A 26,868-nucleotide genomic window follows, 5' to 3' on the forward strand; every position below is an offset into this window, starting at 1 on the left:
AAGTTTGCTGTAGCAGCCCAGGGAGGAGCAGGAGAAGGGAGCGAAGAGGGCAGAGAGGTGACGCCCAGAGGGCTGCAGTAGGGTGCTGTGGGGCAGCTCAGGCTAGTCCCCACAGGTAAAACCAGGCCCCTGGGGTTCCCCTGAGTGAGATGGGAGGCCCCTGGAGGGGTCGGAGCCCGGACGGGAGGGGATGTAGCCACTGGAGGCTGGGAGACCTGGAGGAGGCTGCAGCCCTGACCCCAGCTTGGCCAGGGCGGTGGGCGTGCTGGAGCAGCATGGTTGGACAGGGGTCTATTGTGATGGATCAGATGTGGTGTGTAAGAGAAAGAGGTCACAGTGGAGCTCAGGGCTTTGGACCAGGGCCAGTGAGAGCTCGGGGTCGTGGTGCTGTGTGGGGTGTGGGAGGACCAGGCTTTTGCGTGGAAGACCAGGGCCAGTGAGAGCTCGGGGTCGTGGTGCTGTGTGGGGTGTGGGAGGACCAGGCTTTTGCGTGGAAGATCAGGAGTTTGCTTCTGGACGTGCTTCCTCTAGGGCAGTCTATGAGACAGGAACAGAGGTGCCAGGTAGGCAGGTGATTAAGGCGTTGGGGGAGAGCAACGCGTTTGGGAGTGATTTGCATAGGGACTGTTTGAAAGGCAGGAGCTGGGTGGGATGTGAGGGGAGAGGCTTGGTGCGTTCCAGTATTTATTGATTAATGAGAGGAAACAGCAGGGGAGACCTGAGGGACAAGGGGCAAGTGAGGAGAGGTGAGTCCTGGAGGCCAGAAAGGAGGGATCTCTGGGAGGGAGTTGCCGAGAGCCTGCATCGGGTGCCCTGAGAAGTCAAAGGAGCTGAGGACTCGGAATGGCAAGGGGCGGGGGTGGGCGGGGGGGTGGGGGTGGGGATGGGGGTGGGGGGACTGCCTTTCTATTTAGATGGGAGAAGTTGCCGGAATGTATGTGTGTGTTGACGGGAATGGAGACCCGAAGGGCAGTCCTGGTGTGAGGCACTCAGCATGGCCTGAGCTCTGACACTGGCAGCTCTGGGCTCTGAGATTCTTTCCAACCCGTGCTTATTTCTCCAGGCGCAAGAGACTGTGCCAGAGACAGCACGAGAAACACTGAAGTCCTTCAGAGGCACAAACTCATCACTTTGCCTCTCTCCACCTGCAGCACCCACATGCGGGGTCCTAGGTGCCCGGGCCCACACTGCTCCTAATGTCCTCACTTTTCCCCCGGGATGGTTCTTACAATTTAAGGGGACGATGATTCTGGGGCAGGCGCAGACTGCGGGTTGCACTTCCACCTGTTGCCCCACAGCTTGCCGTGTGGGTGGGCTGGAGTGGATGCTCCACAGCCTTTGCCGAGTGAATCCAAGACTCACTTTAAAAACAGACTTTCTTCATTGAAGCCTTGATTTGGACAAATACATCCAAGAAACCCCACACTACCAGAATAAATTTCCACAGAGCAATTTAAAAACACAGCACAGAAAAACAACAGCCTGAGGCCAGAGCAGAGACTCCCAGAAACATCCTCATACAATTTAAAATTGGGAGGCTGGGCGCCGTGGCTCATACCTGTAATCCTAGCTCTTTGGGAGGCTGAGATGGGAGGATCTCTTGAGGCCGGGAGTTTGAGACCAGCCTGGTCAACATAGTGAGACCCACCCCATCTCTTAAAAAACAGATTTAAATTAGGAAATAAGAGAATTCGAACTCGCCATTTAATGCTGATAAGGATGGAGGGGGTGCTTTTCCTCGCAGACGGTTTCATTTTCTGGCTGTGATAAAGCCGACACTTGCTTTTTCTGAGCACCAGGACAGGAGTGCTGTGGCAGCGCCCACGTCAGTGGGCGTTTTTGTATGAGATTGTCCAGACTCCTCACTGAAATTCAAGTGCTGAAAGGACTTTCTAAGCCTCAGAGGGAGGTGGAGACAAGATGAAGATCTGACTTTTGCCCCAATATTTGCCTTGCAAAGATGGAACGTTCCTTTGCGGACCCTGAGAATGCTGGATTAATGTAGACTAGGGCTGTTGGGGCCAACGCTAAGAGCCGCGAGCAGAGGACAGGCTCGCCTTAGAGAAACCTTGTGTCATATCAGTTTTGTCCATGAGATGGCGCTGTTGTGTCATAAAAGAAACCTTCCCTTTTAACTATTGCTCTGAAAAACCCGGTACCTTTTTTAAAAAAGGGATCTTGTTCCCCCATATCCTGCTTCCCTTGTCTTCTAACCTGGAGTTTTGAGTAGGCTCCTGGTTTTCTTCCAATGTTTACATTACACACGTTCTCTTGAATCTAGGTGTTTGCAAAGTACGTGTTCCCTACCATTAGTGCAATGCTTTCTCTGCTGCTGTTTAGTGTCTGAGGCTAATCTTGTCTATCTGCCCTCATGAATATAATTCTGGAGTGCTGGGGGCAGGCAGAGGCTCTGCTGTGGCATCTAGAGCTGCAGACTTCTCTGCACCCCCCAGGTCCACTGGCGGAGGTGCCCAGCCGCCATTGGAGTGAGTCTTCTAGTCACAGGACCCCTCCAGGAGTTAAAGGGGGCCTCTCCTTCCCCTCTCTGGAGCAGGTCCAACCTGCAACCACGGATTGCTTTTTTCTTTTAGTTTTTATTGTGGCCGCATAACATACAATTTGGCATTTTAACCATTTTTAAGTGTGCATTTTAGTGGCATTAAGTACATTCACACTATTGTGCAACCATCACCACTACCCATCTCCAGAACTCTTTTCATCTTGTAAATAAATCTCTGCACTCATTAAAAACTAGCTCCCATTCCCCCTCTCCCCAGCGCCTAGCAATCCTCATTCCACTCTCCGTCTCTGTGAACCTGACTCCTCTGGATGCCTCGTATGAGTGGAACTACACAATATTTATCCGTTCTAGGACCGACTTGCTTTACTGAGCATGATGTTCTCAAGGTTCATCCATGTCGTAGTAAGTCTCAGGATTTCCTTCCTTTCGAAAGCTGACTCACACTCCATTGTATGGATGGACCGCATCTTGTCTGTCCAGTCATCTGCTGATGGACGCTGGGCTGGTTGCACTCCTTGACCCTGTAAATAATGCTGTTATAAACATGGGAGGCAAATACCTATCCAAGACCTTGCTGTCAATTCTTTTGTGGATGTCCCAGGTGGAATTGCTAGGTCAGATGATCATTTTAGGTTCCTTTTTTTTTTTTTCTGAGACAGGGTCTCACTCTGTCGCCCAGGCTGGAGTACAGTTGTGTGATCTCGGCTCACTGCAACCTCCACCTCCCAAGCTCAAGCAATTCTGCCTCCGCCTCACAAGCAGATAGGATTACAGGTGCATGCCACCACACCCGGCTAATTTTTGTATTTTTAGTAGAGACGGGATTTCACCATGTTGGACAGGCTGGTCACGAACTCCTGACCTCAGGTGATCTGCCCACCTCAGCCTCCCAAAGTGCTGGGATTACAGGCGTGAGCCACCATGACCGGTCTGTAAGTTACCTTTTTTGAGTAATCATTGTGTAGTTCTCCGTGGCAGCTGCTCAGTGGTTCCAGTTTCTCCACATCCTCGCCATCACTGTTCAGAGCATCCTTTTAAACATTGCTAGGCACATACACCCCGGCTAACATGGAGGAAGAGCTTCCTAGCAGTTTCTTACAGTTCCTATTGATGTGTATTAATAGGATACCTGCCTTATATTTCCCAGACATTTGGAACATTATCCTTATTAATCAACTCTCCTTCCACTTCCCTCTTTACAACATGGTTATTTTATTAAAATGACACTAAACTTCTCCTTGTCAGGGAAGCGTTGTAGAGTTATTTAGTTTCATCTTTGAAAGAAGACGAGGCATAGGAAAGGAATAACTTTCAAATGTTATTTTATTGATTCTCTAAGCAAAATGGTGAGGTGAGCTTCATAGCTCCAGGTTTTCAGATGAGGAGAAGGAGGTCCAGAGAGGTTAGTGCTCACACAGGCAGGAGCAGGGGTGGGAATGAACCACAGAAGTTTGGCATAGATAATGGTTCAATTATCAGAAAAGCCATGCTCTGAATTTTAAGTTTTGGGATTTTTTTCCCTCATTATAAGAATTCTATGGGGCTGGGTGTGGTGGCTCACACCTGTAATCATAGTGCTTTGGGAGGCTGAGGCGGGAGAGTCACTTCAGGGCAGGAGTTCAAGACCCGTGTAGGCAAGATATTGAGACCCCTGATTTCTACATTAAAAAAAAAAAAAATTGCCAGCCATGGTGGCCTTCACCTGTAGTCCTAGCTACTCCAGAGGCTGAGGCAGGAGGACTGCTTGAGCCCAGGAGGTCGAGGCTGCAGTGAGCCCTGATTGTACCACTGCACTCCAGCCTGGGGGACAGAGTGAGACCCAGTCTCTACAAAGAAAAGAATTCTATGGGGGATAAGCATTTCTCATTGAAATAATTCTTTGTGCCGTGGCGAACTGCAGAGTCAGCCAGCAGCTCATGTTAAACTCAGCCCCTCTCCTGGGTGACTGGCTCATTGCCTCACCCGGGCTTGCACGCTTGTGGCCCCGGTGGTGTGTGGCATGACTTGCCTCCCTGTGCACCTGCCTGGGGCACAGCCACTCCCCCTGAGACAACGTCTGTTGGCATCAGAGTCTTCATAAATGAGCACCCAGGGAGCATGGAGCAGAGGAATGGCACATTATGTAAAATAAGACATGTTGGCATGAACTTTGCTGATTTTGTGCATAAGAATAGAGGGCTAGGTCCTGGATTTTAGAAGTCCTACGTTAAAATCTGTCATTTTATTTTATTATTCTTATTTATTTATTGAGGCAGAGTCTTGCTCTGACCCCCAGGCTGGAGTGCGGTGGTGCCATCACGGCTCCTTGCAGCCTCGACTTCCTGGGCTCAAGCGATCCTCCAGCCTCAGCCTCCGGAGTAGCTGGGACTACAAGCATGCACCACCACACCCAGCTAATTTTTTCTATTTTTAGTAAAGATGGATGGGGTCTCACTGTGTTGCCCAGGCTGATCTTGAACTCCTGGGCTCAAGTAATCCTCCCACCTTGGCCTCCCAAAGTGCTAGGATTATAGGCCTGAACCACTGCATCCAGCCTTAAAATCTGTAATTTTGGCTGGGCACGGTGGCTCACGCCTGTAATCCCAGCACTTTTGGAGGCCCAGGTGGCTGGATCACCTGAGGTCAGGAGTTCAGGACCAGCCTGGCCAACATGGTGAAACCCTGTCTCTGCTAAAAAATACAAAAATTAGCCAGGTGTGGTGGTGGGCGCCTGTAATCCCAGTTACTTGGGAGGCTGAGACAGGAGAATTTCTTGAACCTGGGGGGTGAAGGTTGCAGTGAGCTGAGATCTGAACATTGCACTCCAGCCTGGGCAACAAGAGCAAAACTTCATCTCAAAAAAATATATATATATCTGTAATCTTAATTGTCTTCTGTTATCTGCACAATGTATGTAAAAGATGTTTCAGTGAATTGTGTGTGACTGTGCATTGGTGAGTAGGAGCACTGTGAGTTGGATGATTAGTCCTGGCCCTCAGTTTCTCAACGAGCACTTCTTCCACTCAGTGAATGTCACAGAAGGAGAAGGGAATATTTCACCTTACAGGCTCCCCACTTACTTGGAATGTCTGAGCTCCTTCTCTCCCAACGTCTTCTTCAGGGGCTTCTCCTAAATGCTTGGAGAAGATGGAATTCCGGCTCTCCCACTTACCCACTCACCAGCTGTGCAGTTGTAGATTTGCCTGAACTCTCTGACCTTTCAGCCCAAAGGGGTGAGATGAGGATTACGTGAAATAACGTGTGCAAAGCGTTTGGCGATAGAATGTGCTTGCTGTTCCGTCTGGAGGGCAGCTGAGATTGTTATCCTGAGAGTGGGCCTGAGTGGCAGAGTGGCTTCCAGGAATGTGTTGTGGTTGTCCATGGTCACCAGGTGGGGCTGGGTTTAAAAACATGTGGATGAACTCCTTAACTTTGGAAGTGTATTACGTAGCAGGGAGAGACACGTACGGCTTCTCAGGTCTCCGTACCCTTGGTGGTTTCGGGAAGGATCCTAGAGTTGCAGAGTTGTGAGGAGCTGTCTCTTGGGTTCTGAAAGGAGGAGTTGTGGCTGGGAAGCCCTGGCCTCAACTCTGGTGGCCGAGGGCACAGCTCTTCCCATGGATGGCCCAGGCTCAGCTCCTGGGAAGGGGTGGTAACCAGTAGGTAGTGCCTGGGCGGCCTGAAGCGTGTCCCCTTCCTGTTCCTTGATCAGTGAATCCATTTTTGGATAGGCTGCTTGTGAGGAACCATGGCCAGTCTCACACACTGAGAGTGGTGGAAGAAAGGACTCCTGCCACTTCCTTGTCATCTCTAACAGATGTGGCAGACGGTGTGCAGCCATTGGTAAATGTGACTTACTTTGTAAGCATTTAAAAGAGAGAAAAATTAAAGAATTGAAAGAGTGATGATACTTCAGATACTTCTCTACGAAGTGGAGTTAGCTACTGGAAACACAGTGGAGTGATATAATTTCTATAATAAAAGACTTTTGCTTCAATTATAGTAGGTGTATACATGTATGTGTATGTGTACATGTATATGTATACATGCATGATACATACACAAGCATGCATGTGTGCATGCATGATATGTGCATACATGCATGTATGCATGCATGATATATATACGTGTGTGTACATGCATGATAGATATAAGTGTGTGTACATTCATGATATGTGTGCATGCCTGCACACATGCATGTACACATGTATGTATAGTGGTATGTATACTGGTATGTATGCTGGCATGTATACATGCATGATATACATGTATGTATACATGCATGCACACACGCACGTACACATATATTGCATGCACACATGCATGTACACATGTATGTATAGTGGTATGTATACTGGTATGTATGCTGGTATGTATACATGCATGATATACATGTATGATATACATGCATGCACACATGCACGTACACATATATTGCATGCACACATGCACATACACATGTATGTACGCATGCATACATATTTATGCATTTATGCATACATGTGTATATGTATACATACATGTGCATGCATGCATGTAAACGTGTGTGATTCATATTTACACATGTGTATACATGCATGCATTCATGTATGTATGCGTGTGGATACATATATGTATGAATGTGTATGTATGCATACATGCATGTATGTATGTATTCATACATATATAATTATGTATGCACGTGTGTATACATGTATGTATACATATTTATACATATATGTATGCATGTATGTTTACATATTTATGCATATATAATATGTATGCATGTATATATTTATATATGTATAGTATTTATACATATATTTATACATTCATATAAATGTATACATATTTATACATATATATTTATACATTTATATACATATATACATATATATCTATATAAATATATAGATATTTATAAATATATTCATATAAATGTATAGATATACATATATTTATATATAGATATACATGCATAATATGTATACATTTATATAAATATATACTATAAATATATAAGATATCAATAAATTATATTAATATATAATATTAATACATTATATTATAATACAATATAAATATATATAATATGGTTATGTACATAATATTTATATATTTGTTGCTATTATTAAATAATAAATAATATATAAATAAATAATCTGAAAATGTGATTGATAAAAGAATTTCAGTTACATGGGTATCAAAAAGAATAAAATACCTAGGAATAAATTTAAGAAAAGAAGTGCAAAGCCTGTTATTCTTAAAACTATAATACATTATTGAAAAAAAGAAAGACCTAAATCTATAGGAAGGTATCTCATATTCATGAATCAGAAAATTTATTACTGTTAAAACGGCAGTAGTCCCTAAATTGACGTACAGATTAAATGTAATCCCTATCAATATCCCAGCTGACTTTGTTATGTAAATTAACATGCTAACCCTGAAATTTATATAGAAATGCAAGGACTGACTCAGGATAGCTAAACATTATTGAAAAAGAAGAACAAAGTTGGAGAATTCAGACTTCCCAATTTCAAAACTTACTACAAAATTACAGTAATCAAGACAGTGTGGTACTGGTATAAGGACAAATATGTAATCCAATGGGACTAAATTAAGAGTCTAGAAATCAACTTTTACATTTATGGCCAATGTCATAAGAGACTAGCCTTTTCATCAAATGGTGCAAAAGAATAGGGTTGGACCCCTACCTCACACCATATTTAGGAAATGAATAAAAGACCTGAATGTAAGTGCTAAAACTGTAAAACTCTTAGAAGAAAACAGGTGTAAACCTGGTGCTCAAAAAGCCTGCATAGGTGTGACTCCAAAAGCATAATTGAGAAAAGATAATAGATGAATTGGACTTCATCAAAATCAAAAACTTTTGTGCTACAAATGATATCTCCAACAAAGTAAAGAGGCAACCCACAGGAGAAAATATTTTCAAGCTATATATATAGAAAGAATCTTCTAGCCAGAACATATAAAGAACAACTTAACAATAGAAAGATAATTAATTTAAAATGAGCAAAGAATCTAAATAGGCATTTCTCCAAAGAAGATATACAAATAGCAAATAAGATGCTCAGTGTCAGTAGCCATTGGGGAAATGCAAATCAAAAGCACAATGAGATGCTGCTTTACACTCACTAGGTGGCTATAAGCAAAAAGACAGATAATAACAAGTGTTGACAAACACTTGTGAGGAAATCAGTGCTCTCATACATTGCTAGTAGGAATGTAAAATGATGTAGCCATTTTTCGAAAGACTGACAATTCCTCAGAAGATTAAACTCTTCTGAGTAACCATATGACCCAGCAATTCCAATCTTAGACATATACCCAAGAGCAGTCAAAATAGGTGTCCATACAAAAACTTGTACATGAACATTTATAGCAGCATCGCTTACATTAGCCAAAAGGTATAAACAACCCAAATGTTCAACAACTGATGAAGGGATAAATAAAATATAGTATATCCATACAATGGAATATTATATGGCAATAAACAAAAGTGAAGTACTGATGCATACTACAACATAAATAAACCTTGAAAACATTATTCTAAATGAACTAAGTCAGACCCCAAAGCCCACACATTGTATGATTTCATCCCACATAGAATGGTCCAGAAGAGACAAATCCACAGAGAAAGAAAGCGTTGCCTGGGGCTGGGGTTAAGATGTTGGGGTGATCTGGGGAGTCACTGCTAAAGGGAACACTTTTGGGGTGATGATGGTGTTCTAAAATTGACTGTGGTGATAGTTGCACAATTCTGAAAATACTAACAACCACTGAGTTAGTTACTTTCTCTGGTAGGTGATTACAGCAGGTCCCCCTTATCCATGGGGACATGTTCCAAAACCCCTAGTGGACGCCTGAAAGTGAGGATAGTACAGGACCCTATATATACTATGTTTTTTGTGATACATACCTATGATAAAATTTAATTTATAAATTAGGCATAGCAAGAGATTAACAGCATCAACTCACAATAAAACAGTTATAACAATATACTGCAATGAAAGTTACATGAATGTGGTGTCTCCCCACTCCCCTCAACAACAGCTTATTGTACTGTACTCACCTATTTTCAGACTGCAGCTGACCATGGGTAGCTGAAACCGTGGATACAGGGGGCTGACTGTGTATGTCAGTAAAGCTGTTACATTTCAATTTGCTTGTACTTGACACCAACTGCCTGGCTTTGTGGTGGACATTTTCACATGTATTGTATAATACACTCGAAAGCGCCCAAAAGGAACAATCATCACCGCCATTTTGGAGATGAGGAGGCTGAGATTCAGCGTGATATGCTCAGAGTCCCACAGCAGGTGTGGGGCGGGGCAGATGAAGACTCTGGCTTTCATTTGCCAATGGGGGCCAGCCTGAGTGTGGACTTGGAGCCCATCTGTCCAGTATGACCCCTCCTGGGCAAGCCAGTTGTCCTCCCCTAAGCCTCAGTTTTCTTCATCTGTAAAGTAGGAATAATAATAGTAGTACCTATTTCAATTGTTGTGCAGTTTATTTTTTAATTACTATCTAAATTTTTTTATTTTTAGGATACAAAAATAAAACAACCTGCCAGCCAGGTTGAAGTGCAGTGGCTCTGTCACAGCTCCCTGCAACCTCGAACTCCTGGCTCAAAGGATCCTTCCCACCTCAGCCTCCCACAATGCTGGGATTGCAGGCAGGAACCACCACGCCGAGCTTGTTGAGCAATTTAAAACAGTAAGTCCCCTACAGTGCATATAGTAAACACTCAATAAATGGCATCTATTAATATTCTGTCACCATAGTATTATCTGTTGTTTATTCAACATACTGCAGTATTCCCATTGTGATATGTAGGTATAGATACCTGAAAGCTACACGTTAGGGCTGATAGTCAACGTTTGAAGTGCACTAATCAGCAGTTTGCACTGGTTCACTTTTGAAGGATCTCAATCAAGAATCCACCCTCCAGGGCAGGGCTGGCAGGCCCACTTTTGTAAACAGCATGTTGTTGGAACGCAACCAGGCCATTTATTCGCATATTGTCTGCGACTGCTTTTCCGCCACAGTGGTAGAGTTGGCTGGTTATAACACAGACCGCACGTCCTGTAGAGCTAAACTCCTCACTAGCTGATTCTTCACAGAAAAAGCTTGCATGTGCCTGTTCGACAGCAAGCCTTTCCAACGCCACCATCTAAATCTGCACCTGAGAGCTTGTTATTTAGCAATAAAGAATGTTAAAAACTAGTTTCCCTGGTCAACTGAATGGTGGTCAAGATACATGTTAGCTGCAAAAGTCCTGTGAGGACCAGAAAGGACAGAGGCCGAGGTGAGCCCGGGGCCTCACACTTGGCGAGAGCACCCTCAGCCTGGCCTCTGGCTGGCCTTGCATCCCCAGACCCCCAGCCTCACAGGGATTCCAGATGCCACTGGAGAGTTAGTCCATGGGCTGCCAGGCCTCAGAGCATCCTTCCCTTCACGGGGCCAGTTCACAGGTCTGGAAGGACAGAATGCAGGGACCTCATCAATCTGCAGCAAACTCAGGAAGACTAGTTAATCATGTGTGTATATGTGTGTATGTGGGGACAGAATGTGGTAGAAACTGGCTCAGGGCAGCCTGACATAATTGCCTACTAGTTAGTTGTAGTTACCAGGCACTGAGCACCACGGGAGGAATTGTTAAAACATATAAAATACAAGGCCTGGCATGGTGGCTCACACCTACAATCCCAGTACTTTGGGAGGTAGAGGCCAGAGGATTGCTTGAGGCAGGAGTTTGAGACCAGCCTGGGCAACAAAGTGGCACTACTTTCTTTACGAAAAAAAAAAACAACACCAGCCATGCGTGGTGGCTCACGCCTATAATTCTAGCACTTTGGGAGGCCGAGGTAGGCAGATCACCTGAGGTCAGGAGTTAGAGACCAGCCTGGCCAACATGTCAAAACCCTGTATCTACTAAAAATAGAAAATTAGCTGGGCATGGTGGCAGGCGCCTGTAATCCCAGCTACTTGGGAGGCTGAGGCAGGAGAATCCCTTGAACCCAGAAGATGGAGGTTGCAGTGAGCCGAGATTGTGCCATTTCACTCCAGCCTGAAAGACAGAGCAAGACTCCATCTCAAAAAAAAAACCAAAACACCACACACACAAAATCTCTTCAATCAAATTATGTAATAGTTGGAGTATCGTTCAAGGCGGGATTTTGAGACCAGCCTGGGCAACAAAGTGAGACCCCTGTCTCTACCAAAATAATAATAATAATAATAGTAATAATAATACTAACAATAAATAAAAATAAAAATTAAAAACCCCCCTCCCCACACACAATCTCTGTAATCAAATTACCTAACGGTCTAAGTGAGATCGAATCAGCACAGAAGAGACAGTTGGGGGCATTTCCGTGCTCACCTGTGCAAGGCACGTCACTGACATCTGCAGTGCAGCTGGAGCTGGGACATGGAGGTTTGGGTCTATGAAGGAAGCGTCCAGGGGAAATGTGCGTGCTGGGCTGGAGGTGAGGAGGACTGCGGGAAGAGAGGAGGCTGCTGTGACGAATGATAGCAAGGTGGGCGAGGAGGATGCGCACATAGACAGTGGGATCACAGAGGCCCTCCAAGAAGGCAGAGGCGTGGGGTTTTTGAGCCTCTGAGGACATGAGAGGCCACACTGAGGGAAACAGGCGGGGCAGGGCACTGGAGGCAGAGCCAGGAGTGGTCCTCAAAGGGAAGCACAGTGGGTGGGAGGTGGCCGGGAGAGGGAACACCTGTGCATTCTCCAACGTGGAGTAACGGGACTTTGTCCACAAGACCAAGGGGCCCAAAGAGCAAGACAGAGGCTCCTTTTCTAAAAAGCAAACTGTTGCAATGCCTGCTGGTACCCTGGTCCCTGAGTCCCATCAGCCGCTGGGCGCCCAGTCTCACAGGACTCTTGGGGAGCACTGGGCCAGGCCTCGGCCAATTAGAATTGTCCCTTTGATTGTTTAGCTTTTCCTGTGTTTAGGTCTGTTCTCCTGTGATCTAGAAGTGAGACAGCCAGACGTGGCCCATGGTCACGGCTAGATGCCCAGTCCCGCCACTCGCTTGCTTTGTGGCCCTGGCAAATGCGCTTCCTCTCTGAGCCTGTCACTTCCCCTGAAGACCCAGCTAGCGGACACCGCCTCGGGGGCAGACGCCCCGACAGGGACGCAGTGGGTGCTCTGTAAAGATCTGGTCATTTAGGAGTTTATGGAAGAGTCGAATCATGACTGCAGGCTGGGAGAGTGGAGTGACAGCGTGCAGAGCCAGAGGCTAGCTCTGGGGAAGAAAAGCGAGATTTTTGTTCGTTTGTTTTTGTTGTTGTTCGTTTTTTCAGTAGAGATGGGATTTCACCATGTTGACCAGGCTTGTCTTGAACTCCTGGTCTCACGCGTTCTGCTCGCTTCGGCCTCTCAAAGTACTGAGATTACAGGCATGATCCATCGCGCCCGGCCGAAAGCGAGACTCGGATTGAAGGGGCTATGACCCTGCTCTGTGCCTCTGGGGGGAGTTACCTGCAGGCCTCCGGGCCGGCACCCCGTTGCATTCCCCCAGCAGCTCGCTCCCTGCTTGTGGGGGTTGCCTTGGGCTTCTGCTCAGAGGGGAGGCCTGGAAGGCATTTCACAGAGGTGACTTCCTTGTCAGGCGCCCCCGTGTCCTCTGTGCTGGGAAGCCTGGTCCTGATTAGGCCATCCTGTGGGTGGCCCAGCCTCACAGGCCTCGGGCTCTTTCCTCCTTGGTGGTGGATGGTACTGGCAGCCTTGGTTTTTCCAACCATGAGAAGTTACACGGGGTAAAAATTTGAGAGTGGCTTTTCCTCACTGCACAGTCAGCATCAACAGCCTCCCTGCTCACCTTCACGGGTGATGACTCCCCCAGGGGCTGTGTGTCCCAAGCTGCCTCCTCCACGTGACGGGTCAGTCCATGCAGCTCACAGCACATGGTCCCCGTCACCCACACCCACCCACTCCTGGGAAGCAGCTGATGAAAGTGGCTTAGTGCATTGTCATTTTGTGAACTTTAATACAAATTCCTCCTGTAAAAACATTCAGCAAACCCTCGAGGCCCGTGACATGGTGAAAAGAGAGCGGCTTTGGAGCCTGCAGACTTGGGTGCAAATCCAGGCTGCACTACTGAGCACGAAGGTAATAGCTGTGTGACCTTGGGCAAGTCACTTGCCCCTTCTGAGCCTTGTTTCCCTATCTATAAAAATCTGCTTGACATAATTATCGGAAGGATTAAAGAAAACATACATAAAACACCCACTGTGGTATCTAGCATGTGTTAGAGTATGGCAACGATCATAAAAATAAAAACGATTATTTATGTAAGGGTGACGAATTATGAATTACTCATTTTTCTTGCCTGGTGAATGGAGGACCAGTTGATGCTTTCTGTGATCTGTGTTGGCTGAGATGCTTTATGCCCCCACACGAGTCAGGGATTGTGCTGGATCTTGGCATCCCATGAGTTTGTTTGAATCACACTGCCCCATTTCATTCTGCAGCTTGAGATCCTCGCGGGGAATTGGGCCTCTGCCATTTCAAAAGAAATTTCTGTTCTGAAAGCCCTTGAAATGGGCTCTTGTCCTCAAGTTACAGAGTTTTAGAGCTAGGAAGACATTTAGAGATGACCTGGCCCAGTGTCTTTGCTTTTAATGAAGACTCAGAAAAGTGAAGTGACTAGTCAGGGAGGGCTGAGTAGGAATGGTCTTCACGGCTCAATGCATCGGGCATTTGCTGTGTCCCGGGAGCGGTTAGAAGCACCTCACCAGAAGCGTCTTCTTGAATCTTCTCCGGTCTGTTTTGTCCCCATGGTATGGTGAGGAATAGGGACAGTCAAGTCTTCAGTCTTCAGCGCCTGTGTTTTTCCTGTCGCGGATGCCACCTCTCTCCAGCTTCATGGAAACGACTCGAGCGTTGCCGATGTTCAGCCGCTGTGTCCTCGGCTTTCTTGTAGCTCCGTAGCTGTGCTGCGGCTGTGGAGAAGGAGCCCCTGAGAAGTGGTCATCTGCACGGTCGCTGGCAGCCCTGCTAGGATCATATTGTGATTGGCCAGGAAACAGCCCGGGGAGGAAACAGCCAGATTCTTGTTTAAGATCCGTGTTGGCTGTGAAAACCACACAGCCTAATTCTCGCCTCCATTCATGAACAAGACGGAGGGGAATTACAGAAAGAGCTTCACATTTCAGTCCTTTACATGCCTGGAGTTAGCATGAGGAGGCTTTACGGCTCAACACTCCATAGCACCTCATCGACTATCCCTAGCTCAAAGCATACACAGCAGGAAACAAAAATAAATCTTTATTTGGGTATGCTCCTGTTTTACGTTCAAGGGTTAGCTGTCCGTGTGTCTTCAATAGCAAATCATCCTGGTGATGACAGATCATAAGCTCAAGAGGAAATTGCCTCAGGAGAACAGGTACTTAATCAATCGTTGGGGTTGGATGGAGGTTGCCTCATCCCAGAGTTTGGGGGTGGGGGATGACCTCCAAGGCCCGCTCAGGACTAGCTGTCTATTCTAAAGCACCAGCCTCTGTTGGGACTTAACCAGCCCAGCAGCAAGAGTCATGGTGACTCTGCCCCTTCACCCTCAACCTGCTATGTCATTGCTATGGAAAGGGATGGTCACTGATATCCTCTGATTAGGGTATCCTGAATCTGTTTCGATGTGGTTATGAGTGGCTTCTTTCAAATGGTGTAATTGATTTTAATGTCAGCATGTACATGATTCACAATGAGGCACTCACCTTCATACTCTCAAGGCTCTCCCACTGAGGAACCTGCCTGCCTTTACTGCCACAGGCAGGAGTCCTGGGCTGTGGAGTGGTGGACGTTACGGTGCCAGCCCCCATGGTTGGTTGTCCTGATTTCTTTTTTCCCACTTATTTTTAGGCTGCTTGTGCAGACGGATCCATAGGCATTTTTATAGGCTGCTTGGTGCCTCCTTTGCACTTTCCACTTTTTCAGATTTATCCAAGTATTTGGATCCTTGTCTTTATTTTGCTTTTTATCTACCAGATCACGTGCCCTATCTATGGTGTTCATCTCTATATTCCCTGGTTTTAAAACATCAAGGATGCTCAAAGAGTAATGAACAGGTAAACAGTAGTTCCTGAGTGAACTCGAGTTATAAAGAAATAAACGTAGAACTCCATGCTATGGCAGGTACCCTCTGCTGTGTGTGTCTGAAATGGCCAAGCTTGTTCCCCTACAGTGAAAATGAAATCTGTTTGCAGAAGTGAGTGTGCAACATGGTTACTTGATAGTTACATTCACTTCTGAAATGGGCTATAACTTAATTCCTGTGTCTTGAGCATTGAAAGGGGATTTTTGTTATTCCTGATAATCTAATAATCCTTCAAAGGTATTCTATTCAGTTGTGTTTGCACCAGGATCCCTGCCCTACAGTATTATAGTGACTTCATGCTCAAGAATCTTCTCAATTTCATCCTCGGTTAATACATATTAGCGTTTCTAGTAGGTTCTCTTGTTAAAGATAAATTTGTAATTCTATGCAGGTAACTATGTTGGATCGAGACATGTTTTCCTGGTAAAAATACATAGTAAGGAGTTTTGATTCACCAACATCTTTTCTTTAGCTACATTATTATTTCAGTATCCTCTTAATATGTTCGAAAGCTGCAACCCATTAAGATTCTTGAGAACATTTCTTCAAATATGCTCTGATTATTAAAAGTGTAAAATATATAGACTCACACCAATTTCTTCTGTTCACTCTTGTTTGGATGCAAAATTATACATGAAGGGTTTCAAACAGTGGCCTGTCATTTGCATTCAATCTGCAGATGTGTTTTATTTAGCTGGCATGGTGCTTATAAACTATGAGTCAATATTTAAAAAGCAGGAGATTTTGCATGAGAATCTAGATTGCTGGAAAATCTTTGTAAAGTTGCCCTGCATGTCCACAGCAGGCTGTGATGGAGGGAGCTGCGTCGGCTTTGCAGGCTCACCTCCTGCTCCTTGCTCCTTCTGAGTCTCTTGTTTAAATTCCCGGAAATGTGGGATTAGGGGTGATCTAGGTTTTTTTTTTTTTTCCCAAATTTTATTTAATGTTGTTTCAAAAATTTTTATAACATTAAAGAAAAATAGCTTTGGAGAAGCTTAAGTTGTTGCCTGAAGGATTAGTCTGTGTATATTCTTCTTAGTCAAATTGCACTTGGAGAATTTGTGAAAATTTTAGAATGAAACAGTGAGAGGAAGAGGAGCGAAAAGGTTGTGATTACATTGCCAGAGGCTTTCTTGGTCATTTCTTTGTGAGCTAGTTGAGTTATTCTGTGTTTGACTTGCGGTTTCTAGTGTTGCCAGATGTAAGAATGCCCCGAAGTGCCGAGGTGGGAAGCAGCTGCGTTAGGAACATCTCCTTTTTCATCTGGGGCAGGATGAGCCGTCACTGTGCTGGGATTCCGCCTGAGTCCCTGTGGGTTTGTTCACCTGGAGCAGCATCGGCGTCTGGGATGGATGTGGAATGACGATGAACTAGCTGCCATGGAGAAGTGATGTTAAAATGTACAGTAAGCCCAGAGAGCTCTGGAAACATCATTTCATCGAGTCCCGAACAATTGCTATCATTTGAGGTTTCAGCGTTTCAAAGTCAGCGTGCTTCCCACACGAGCAGTGCCCGTCATGCGGGTCTCCCGTCGCTTCTCTTGCTGAATGGCTCAGATCATGGCCAGCTGGCATCCATATTCATGCGAAACTCCACTGTTGGCACGTTGAACACGTTTGTAGCCAAACAAGGATTTTTTTTTTCTGCAGGTAGATGTCACTGAGAATATACTTATTTGGGCAATAAGGTCTCCCATGACAGGAGATGGCAGGAGCACACTTTTCACCAAGAGACACAGAAAATTTAATTCTTGGAATCCAAGGTGGCCACAGGATGCATTTTCTCCTTAAGGATTTATAATACTTTTTTTTTTTTTTTTGGAGACAGGGGCTTGCTCTGTCATCCTGTCTGGAGTGCAGTGGCATGATCATAGCTCACTGCAGCCTTGACCTCCCAGGCTCAAGCAATCCTCCCACCTCAGCCTTCTAAGTAGCTAGGACTACAGGTGTGTGCCACCATGCCCAGCTAATTTTAATTTTCTTTTTTTAGAAATGAGGTTTCACTATGTTGCCCAGGCTAGTCTCGAACTCCTGGCCTCAAACGATTCCCTTGCATCTGCCTCCCAAAGTTCTGGGATTATAGGCATGAGCCACCACCCCCAGCCTACAACACTTCTTTAAAAAAAATTTTTTTTGAGACAGGGTCTCACTCTGTCACTCAGGCTGGAGTGCGGTGGCTCGATCACTGCTCACTACAGCCTTCACCTCCCTGGCTCTAGTGATCCTCCTCAGCATCTTCTCTACCTGGAGTAGCTGGGACTCAACTAATTTTATTTTTATTTTTATTTTTGTAGAGACAAGAGTCTCACTATGCTGCCCAGGCTGGTCTTGAACTCCTGGGCTTAAGGAATCCTCTTGCCTCAACCTCCCAAAGTGCTGGGACAATAGGTATGAGCCACCTTGCTTGGTCAACACTTCTTAAAATGTGTTGAAACAGTTATAAGATTTGACTTTTTAATGGCCATAGACCAGAGCTTCTCCACCTCTGCCAACCTCTATGCCGTTTTGGGCAAACTATTGTTTTAATGGCTGTGCTGTGCACTGCGGGATGTTTAGCAACATCCCTGGCCTTTAGATCCATACACGCCAGTAGCCACCACCCTCTTCTGCAGTGCCACAGTCAAAACTGTCTCAGCATTGCCAAACGTCCCCTGGTGGGCAAAACCGTCCCAGTTGAGAGCTGCTGTTGTCAACCTTCTGAGATCTTTCGATTTTGCCAGAATGGTTCAGAATTTTTCATCAAAGATCTCAAAAGGGACTTGGAAGTCTGAAGAACTGTGTTTCCTCTCTGGATCCCTGAAGGACAAGGGGCTCACTTTCAGAATCAAAGCACGGAATATGCTTCCCTCTCCTGTTCCTTTGGGAACCAGCCCTATTTCTTCTGTGCAAGTTACTTCACCTTTCTTAGCCTCATTTCCATTTATTTATTTATTTATTTATTTATTTATTTATTTAGAGACAGAGTCTCGCTCTGTCACTAGGCTGGAGTGCAATGGTGCAATCTCGGCTCACTGTGACCTCCGCCCCCTGGGTTCAAGCGATTCTCCTGCCTCAGCCTCCCGAGTAGCTGGGACTACAGGCACATGCCACCACACCAGGCTAATTTTTTGTAGTTTTAGTAGAGACAGGGTTTCACCTTGTTAGCCAGGATGGTCTTGATCTCCTGACCTTGTGATCCACATGCCTTGGCCTCCCAAAGTGCTGGGATTACAGGCATGAGCCACCGTGCCCGGCCCACCTCATTTCCTTTTCTTAAAAAATTTAAATACCACGAGCCCTATCTGAGAAGCGTAAGGGAAGCCTCAGTGAGATAATGTATGTGAATGGCTGCCATGTTGGAGGGCTTGGGTTCTTCGCACTCCTACCCCTATCCGCTCCCCATCAGCTCTGACATGGGAATCACCTGTTTTCAATCAAGCACAACCCCCCCCGGGTTAGACAACAGGGTCCTATCTCCACTTCCAGGCAGTCGAATTTCCTGAAACCTGGGTGACATGGCCGCCCAGACTAGGAGACTTGAAGCTCTTCTCTCCTCAAACCTGGGCCGATTTGCTTGTTATTTTCTCAAAGGGTAGAGTGAGGACTGCTGATGCTCCTGGAACAGTCACCGTGATGATTCAGGGCTCTGCTGGCACCCTGGGCACACAGGCGGTGCTGTTGCCTGCCCTCCCGCACCCTCCAGAGATTGCCATTTTCTAACGCAGTTCAATAGTTTCTGCATCTACATATAAATAAAGTGTATTTATTTTTCTGATTCTCGTAAGAAAACCCAAAGCCACAAGATCGTGTTTGAAGCTCCAAAACCCATGACTTGAGGTTTCCCTCCCATGGTGCATTTCCTTCCACCGCTTGGACCGGGGCTGCACAGATCTCTGCTGTGCTTTAGCGGCCCGAGGCTGAAAGGCGGGCAGCCCGAGGGAACACACCAGGCTGCAAGTGTCCTGGCACTTCCTCTGCTTCTATTCAAAACCACCACGTTTTCAGAGAGGCAATTGCTTTTGTGATCTGCAACCGTGGGAGGCTTCAGGGGCCATGGGGCTTCCTTTGCTTCATGTTCCTCTCCTTTCTTTTAGAGATGAAATATTGTTTGGGTAACAGTTCAGCAGAAAGAGTGTTAACCACTTCTACACGCACAGAAGCGATTTGTGTATGCTGTGTGTAATCAGGAAAATTCATGGCTCTTTTCCATTAGGCATCTAAGACCTTATCAGTCAGTGCATCAGAGTAAAAAGGAAAGAATAAAGAAGTTAAATTCATTTACATATATAGGCTTATATACCTGTAGAGTATTTTGGAAGGACTCACAAGAGACAAAACAGAGATTGCCTCTGTGATGGAGGAAGGGAGATTTGGTTTCACTCTCCATGTCCATGCATATAAACCATTGCATATCCACAATATGCATGTATTTATTAAAAGGAGAATACAATTTCAAACATAAAATAACAAATTGAAAAAACTAAAGACCGACACACAAGCTAAGATAAGGAGGGAAAAAAGAAAGAAAGGTTGAGGCAGCTTTTGGAGATATATTTAACAGCAGAGAGGAAGTCGGGGGCGAGGGAGATGCACAGGACCAGCCTGAGGCAGCATACCAAAGAACTCTATAGTTACAGGAGGCCGGGGGTAGGGGGTAGGGGGTAGGGGGTGGGGGGGGGCGCTGAGTGCAGGCACAGCAGGCTCTGAGAGGTGACCACTGCTTACGTGATTTGAAATCCACTGGTTAGAAGCACACTGGTGCCTAAGGGCACACACAGGGACATTACAGAGATGACTAGGCCTCCTCCAATATGCCAGTGAGCATCAAACAGTCATCTCTGTAATGCCCCTCAACGTGAGCTCAGGCTCAGGCCCAGGTTTGACTCAGAGAGGGCAACTGTGTGTGCCAAAAATTCTTCCCTGAGTACTTAGCCCTCCTGTGGGTTTGTGAGCAAAGGATAGGATTTTCAATAGATGGTACATGTCTTTGGGTACTCTTTCATGGATGTCATAATATTTCTTAAAAATCAGCTTTGTGACAAGACCCAGGCAACAGAGCTTAAGATTCTATTCCTTGGCAGCAACCTCAGTATGGAGACTCAAACTTGCCAAAAAATAGCAAATCCACACCCTCAGATGATCGGCTGCAGCCCACCTCGACTGCACAGATTAATGTGCAGCTGTTGGACTTTCCCTCACATGGAGAGGTCCAAAGTGAAAAGTGTTTGTTTTGTTTTCTTCTTTTTTTTTTTTTTTTTTAGATGGAGTCTCCCTGTGTCACCCAGGCTGGGGTGCAGTGGACCAGCTCTGCTCATTGCAACCCCTGCCTCCTGGGTGTTCAAGCGATTCTCCTACCCAGCCTCCCGAATAGCTGAGACTACAGGCGCCCGCCACCAGGCCCGGCTAATTTTTTTGTATTTTTAGTAGAGATGGGGTTTTACCGTGTTAGCCAGGATGGTCTCGATCTGCTGACCTCATGATCTGCCCGCCTCTGCCTCCCAAAGTGCTGGGATTACAGGCGTGAGCCACCACACCCGGTCAAGTGTTTGGTTTTTAACCTGTCAAGGGCAGGCCTCAGAAAGCTCTTGACAACGTGAAAAAAACATGCTATGCTTCTTTTCCACAACGCTGGCTTGAGCCCGATGCAGGAAGCTTTGATGGGGAGCTGTGCGTTCACATGGTCCAATCTCCTTTGACAGCATGCCCTTGCCCTGCTCAATCTTTTGCCTGTACAAAGCCCACTCCCTACTAGCGAATCACTGTCCCGCCCTGCTTTCCCTTGCCCGTCAAGGCAGCTGCACTCCCAGGTGAGTGTTCTTGTAAAGCTCAGATCCACCCTCATCAGGCGCCCAGGTCCCCGAAGGACAGCCTTTGGCTGTTAGTCCACATTGCCCTGCGCTGTGAAGTGGTCACAACCACGACTGGGATTCCAACAGCTCTGGCAGTTCCTAAGTGCCAAAGGGAAGATGGAGAATGTAATCGACCTCAGTAGCCATTTACTGCTCCATATGTTACAAAACAGAAGAGATTATTTCTTAATTACACGCCCTTCATTCTAAAAGGCCATGATCATCTGTGGTGGCCACTAGCATTTAAAGAAATCATGGAAAACATGTGTCTGGCCTCTGAGGTTAATAACGTGCTGGCGATCTTTCCAGGAGCCAAGAAGGTTTTTGTAATCATGGACAATTGCTGCATGGGCTTAAATCGAGGGCAGAGCTGAGTCACTTGACTGTAAACACGTGGTGGAGAATGTCTGGGCTCATCTTGACTTTCTCATGGTGCTGACGGTGGGAGTGTGGGTGGGGGGCACTGGGGATCCGGTCCCAGGGAGGCAGCCGCAGAGGAGCTGGGGACCCTGCAGGGCTGTGGCCACGGTGCTGGGCTCTCCCACAGGCCCTGGCTTCTCCTCTCTCGGAGGAAATGCAGCAGACATTTAAATATTTCCAAACCAAACAAGACACCCTGAAGGACGCTCCTCCTGCGGCCCCATCATCTGCTTCAGGCCGGATTTGGAAATATCAAACAACAGTGACAGAGCAGCTTTGCTTTGTAGAGGACGAGCAGGGAAGAGAGGAAAACAGAGCTGGTGGCTGCCACTGTGCTGGGCTGCTGCCCTCAGACTGGGGGGCTGCTTTCAAATACGGCAAAGTCAGGAATGCAGGGTGGTCTTCAAGTCACAGTTCCCTGAGTGCCCCTCACCCTCCTCCAGCATCCAAAATAACCTGGAGGGGCCTTAAGGATTTCCATGTGTCATATGAGTTCTTTTTGACCTGGGAACACTTCCTTTCAGGTTTTTCATGGCTCAGAGAGTATCCTTGTACTCTCATTCATTCTAAAAAGGCCCTTCATGCTCTCTCCTGCACCCAACAGGTTAATCAGACTTAACATTTTCATGTGGTCTTTGATGGCGACACAAATACAAGTAGTAGAATCAAACCATCCTTCCCACCCCCATCCCCCAACCCCAAAGTCACCTCTTGTCTGTTCCATGAGACTACAGCCTGTTCCAAAATTCTGAAAAGCCTCATCTAATGTCAGCACTGAATTTGGGGAAGGAAAAGGAAAGTTCTAACTCTGGCCTTGTTCTGCATGTAATTGTTAATAGAATTGCGGTTTCTTTATTTCTTCTGTAATCTTGTTTTCCAAATTAAAATCCCTCAATGACTCAGCCTCTGCTAGGGGCTGAGAAAGAGTCTTGCAAGGGCCATCAAGAGAATGCCTGGGTGAAAGTCAGAGGGCAGTGCGGGAAAACTGCAGTCCCCCATCTCCAGAGGGCCTCACAGATTTTGCCTCCCCAAGCCTGGTTCCGTTCCCTGGGGGAATATGACAATGGCACCCCCACCCTCTCTGTGGGAGAGGGGCTTGAGTCCTGTGTAAGGGTGTCTGGGCCAGACTCAGGTTTTGAACATTGAGGGCAGGTCCTCCTCTTCTCCATGCATCCCTGGAATCCCCCTTCTTACCAAGCCCCCTCCTGCCAAGCCAGATCTCTGTCTAGGGATTCCTGCTTTCCTCCTCCCCTGTGCCCTGGGTGGGAAGCCGCCTCTGAGGGCCGGGCCTGAGCTCCCATCCCTCCTGCCTCACTCCCAGGGAGCCAAGACTGGGCCTGGACATGCCTGGCTCTCACTTGGGGTTAAGCTGATGGAGACACGGCCCGGGGGCTCTCAGAGCAGCTGGTTCTCTTCCATGGGACCTCAGTGGAAAGGGCAGGAGTTCCGCAGGCCATGCAGGCTGCCTTTGCCCAGCTCCCTCAGACGCCAGAGTCTGTTTCAGTCATTCTTTTTTTTTTTTTTGAGATGGTGTCTCAGTCTGTTGCCCAGGCTGGAGTGCCGTGGTGTGATCTCGGCTCACTGCAACTTCTGCCTCCCGGGTTTAAGTGATTTTCCTGTCTCAGCCTCCCGAGTAGCTGGGACTACAGGCATCCACTACCGCACCCAGCTAATTTTTGTATTTTTAGTAGAGACAGGGTTTTACCATGTTGGCCAGGCTGGTCTCGAACTCCTGACCTCGAATGGTCCCCCTGCCTCAGCCTCCCAAAGTGCTGGGATTACAGGCGTGAGTCACCGTGCCCAGCCAAGGGTCAGTTCCATTCTTAGGGGATGAGCAGATGACGTCTACTCCAGTGTAGGCTGTATCTCGGGCTGTTCAAGAACTTAGTGGACAAACCCTGGCACATGCTGAGTGTATCTCACCAATTGTCAAGCTCAAGGGGCACACGGTTCCTGCCAGGAAGCCTCCCCCGTTGTGGCTGCCACCCCATCCTTTCACAGACCAGCCCGATTCTGATGTGTGGAGTCCGATGGAGCCGGGTTGGGGTTTCAGCAGTTCCAGTTACCAGGCATGTGACTGCAAATGATCTTGTTCCTCTAGGAGTGGGTTTAGCAATACTTGCCTCCTAAGACTCTTCAAGATCCCACTCAGAGACGGCTGGCAGAGAGCTGGGGCCCACAGAGAGCTGCCCTGTGAATACCCAGTGCTCCTACCATGCAACAGTACTAGCTCATCCCAGTTCCAGAAGGGGAAAAAAATCTTTGTCCTGTCTTCTTTCTTTTTTTGAGAGGTGTGCATCTCGATGCAGAGACAACGTCTGATGCAGTTTCAGGGGCACTGCTGCCTCTCCCAGGGACTTATGGAGTCCGTAACTATAGGCTTTGCCCTCCCCAAAAGAATGCAGCCCCGCTGGGGGCTAGAGCTCATTTGCATGCTGGCTCTAGCGTTTTCTCTCTGCAGGAAATAAAATCTAGCTTCCAAGCCACTCCAAGCTCAAGGCACAGATGGAGAGAAGGGATGGGCCTCGCTGGTCTGGCTCTCTGAGAGCCTATTTAATCTGGAGCTTGCTAGAGCAGGGGAGAAGGGCTGGGGTTGTGGACCCAGAAATCCAGTGTATTCCTGTCCAGCTGCGAGCCTGATTTATAACTGTTATGGCTGAATTATGTTCTTCACACTCCCAACTCCCCCAAAAAGTATGGTGGAGTCCTAACTCCCAGTGACCTCATTTGGAGAGAAGGTCTTTACAGAGGAAATCGAATTACAACAAAGTCATTAGGGGTGGCTCTGGTCCAATATGACTGTGTCCCCATAAATAGGGGAGATTAGGACAGATACACACCCAGGGAAGAGCATGTGGGGACACGGGGAGAAGACACCGTCTGTAAGTCAAGGAGAGGGGCCTCAGGAGAAACCAACCCTGCTGACACCTGGATCTTGAACTTCCAGCCTCCAGGACTCGAGATGATAGATTTGTGTGTGTAAATCACCAATCTGTGGCACTCAGTTGCAGGACAGCCCTCGCAGATGCCCTGTGGCTTTTCTGGGCCACAGCCTCTTCGGGGCTGCCGTCTGGAAGCATCTCCTGGGGCTGAGGGTGGGAGACAGCCCGCAGCCATCTCTGGGACATTATCTTTAGTGTGTGTGCTTTTGTTATTCCCAGGGCACAGTAAGGAACAGGGCTTTCCCTACAGCCTGGACTGGCCTGTCTGTGGGCTTCATGGATCTGGTGGCCAGTGCCCACCGTGAAGACCCAAAGCCGGAGCAGCCTCCTTACTTGGTGCTGCTGCTCAGCTGCTCCTTGGCAGAGATTCACATCCGGGTGGAGGACTCCCAGCCCGGCTACCTGCCCCATTCCTCTTGGAACGGGGACTTGCTTGAAAAGGAGGGGTCATCTAAGAGGAAGAAGGATTGCCCTTGCTGACCAAACCCTGTTCTCACCATTGCAAGGGGACACCCCATGTTCAGAGCCTGCGTCAGAGCCCTAGGACCTCACCGCTTCCTGGAGCCCCCAGGTCCTCTCCACACTCCATGCAGACAGCAGGCCGGCCTCGGCTCTGGGCTCCCTATCCTGTTTTGGGAGACGCTGCCCTATGCTGTGGTTCCAGCTGGGGGCCTTGTCCATGGCCAAGGGGCTTGGGTTGGCCTCTGAGAATAAAAGCAACCTTTTAATTTAAAAGAGGTAGTTCTTTCTGTTTCTGGGATTAGAACAGGGTTGTGATTAGAAAAAGGAAACTTCAGAAGATGATGAAACCACTGTGGTTGATTTGGAGATTTGGGAGGATGGCAGGAGTGATGGGATGTCAGCCTTTAGTGCTTGCAGATAGACCCACAACTGAATAGCAGATTGTGTGTGTGTGTGTGTGTGTGTGTGTGTGTGTGTCTGTATGCATGTGTGTGTCTCTCTGTGTAGCTGCATGTCTGCATGTATGTCTGTGTGTTTGTGAGTATGGGTCTCTGTGTGTATGTCTATGTGTTTATGTGATGTGTGTCTGCGTGTCTGTATCCATGTGTTTGTGTGGCTCTGTGTATCTGTGTGCATGCATGCTTTTGTATCTACATATCTCAGCATATGTGTGTGTGTCCATATGTCTCTCTGTGTTAGATGTCTGTGTGCATGCGTGTTTGTGTGTCTACATGTCTGCCTGTCTATATCCTTGTGCATGTCTGTGTGTGTATCTGTATCTGTGTCTATGTGAGTGTGTCGGTGTGTGTTAGTGTGTGTCTGTGTCTGTATTTACAGCTCTGTGTGTGGTGTGTTTATGTCTGTGTGTTTGTGTCTGTGTCTGAGTGTCTGCGTATCTGTGTCTATGTCTCTATGTGTGTCTGTGTCTGCGTGTTTCTGTGTCTATGTGTTTGTGAGGGTCTGTGCCTGTGTGTCTCTGTGTGTGTGTGTGTGTGTGTGTATCCATGTCTATGTATGTGTGCTTCTGTGTCTGTGTGTCTATGTCTTTGTGTTTGAGTGTGTCTGTGAGTCACTATGTGAGTCTGTGCATCTGTGTCTCTGTCTATGTGAGTATGTGTGTCTATGTGTTTGTGTCTATGTGTTTATGTCTGTGTATGTCTATGTGTGTGTGACTACATGTGTCTATATCTGTGTGTTTGTGTATGTCTATGTTTGTGTGTGCCCATGTCTGTGTGTCTATGTGTGTTTGTGGGCGTGTGTCCATGTGTGCATGTGTGTCTATGCGTGTCTGTGTGCATGTCTGTCTTATGTGTGTCTATGTGCATGTGTGTCTGTGTGTGTCTATGTGTATATGAATGTGTGTGTCTATGTGTGTGTCTGTGTATGTCTATGAGCGTGTTTATATGAGTGTCTGTGTGTGTGCATATGAGTGTGTGTCTGTGAGTGCGTGTATGTCTCTGTGTGTTTTAAGTCATGGCTTCCCTGTGCTTGGCCTGGAGCCCCGGACATCCTTGGCTTTGTCCTCTCCCAGTCCTGCGGGCAGCCCCGGCATGGCCCTCACTGTTGGACTACTCTATCTTAGTGCACAGGGCTGT

General features: G+C 47.0%; 1 long non-coding RNA gene across 3 annotated transcripts; it reads left to right on the forward strand.

Annotated features, from left to right (window-relative positions):
• The first annotated feature begins 378 nt into the window (after positions 1-378).
• LOC139363219 (uncharacterized) lies at positions 379-25,546 on the forward strand. 3 transcript variants are annotated; one of them, XR_011623177.1, is made up of 3 exons: positions 379-563; positions 10,051-10,219; positions 25,031-25,546. It is a non-coding gene; the product is annotated as an uncharacterized lncRNA (long non-coding RNA). The 3 variants fall into 3 exon arrangements; XR_011623176.1 differs by lacking the exon at positions 25,031-25,546 and adding an exon at positions 16,813-17,146; XR_011623178.1 differs by lacking the exon at positions 25,031-25,546 and adding an exon at positions 10,428-10,623.
• Positions 25,547-26,868: the final 1,322 nt, after the last annotated feature.

This window comes from Macaca nemestrina, chromosome 5 (genome assembly GCF_043159975.1).
Source record: "Macaca nemestrina isolate mMacNem1 chromosome 5, mMacNem.hap1, whole genome shotgun sequence".
NCBI classification, from domain to species: Eukaryota; Metazoa; Chordata; class Mammalia; order Primates; family Cercopithecidae; genus Macaca; species Macaca nemestrina.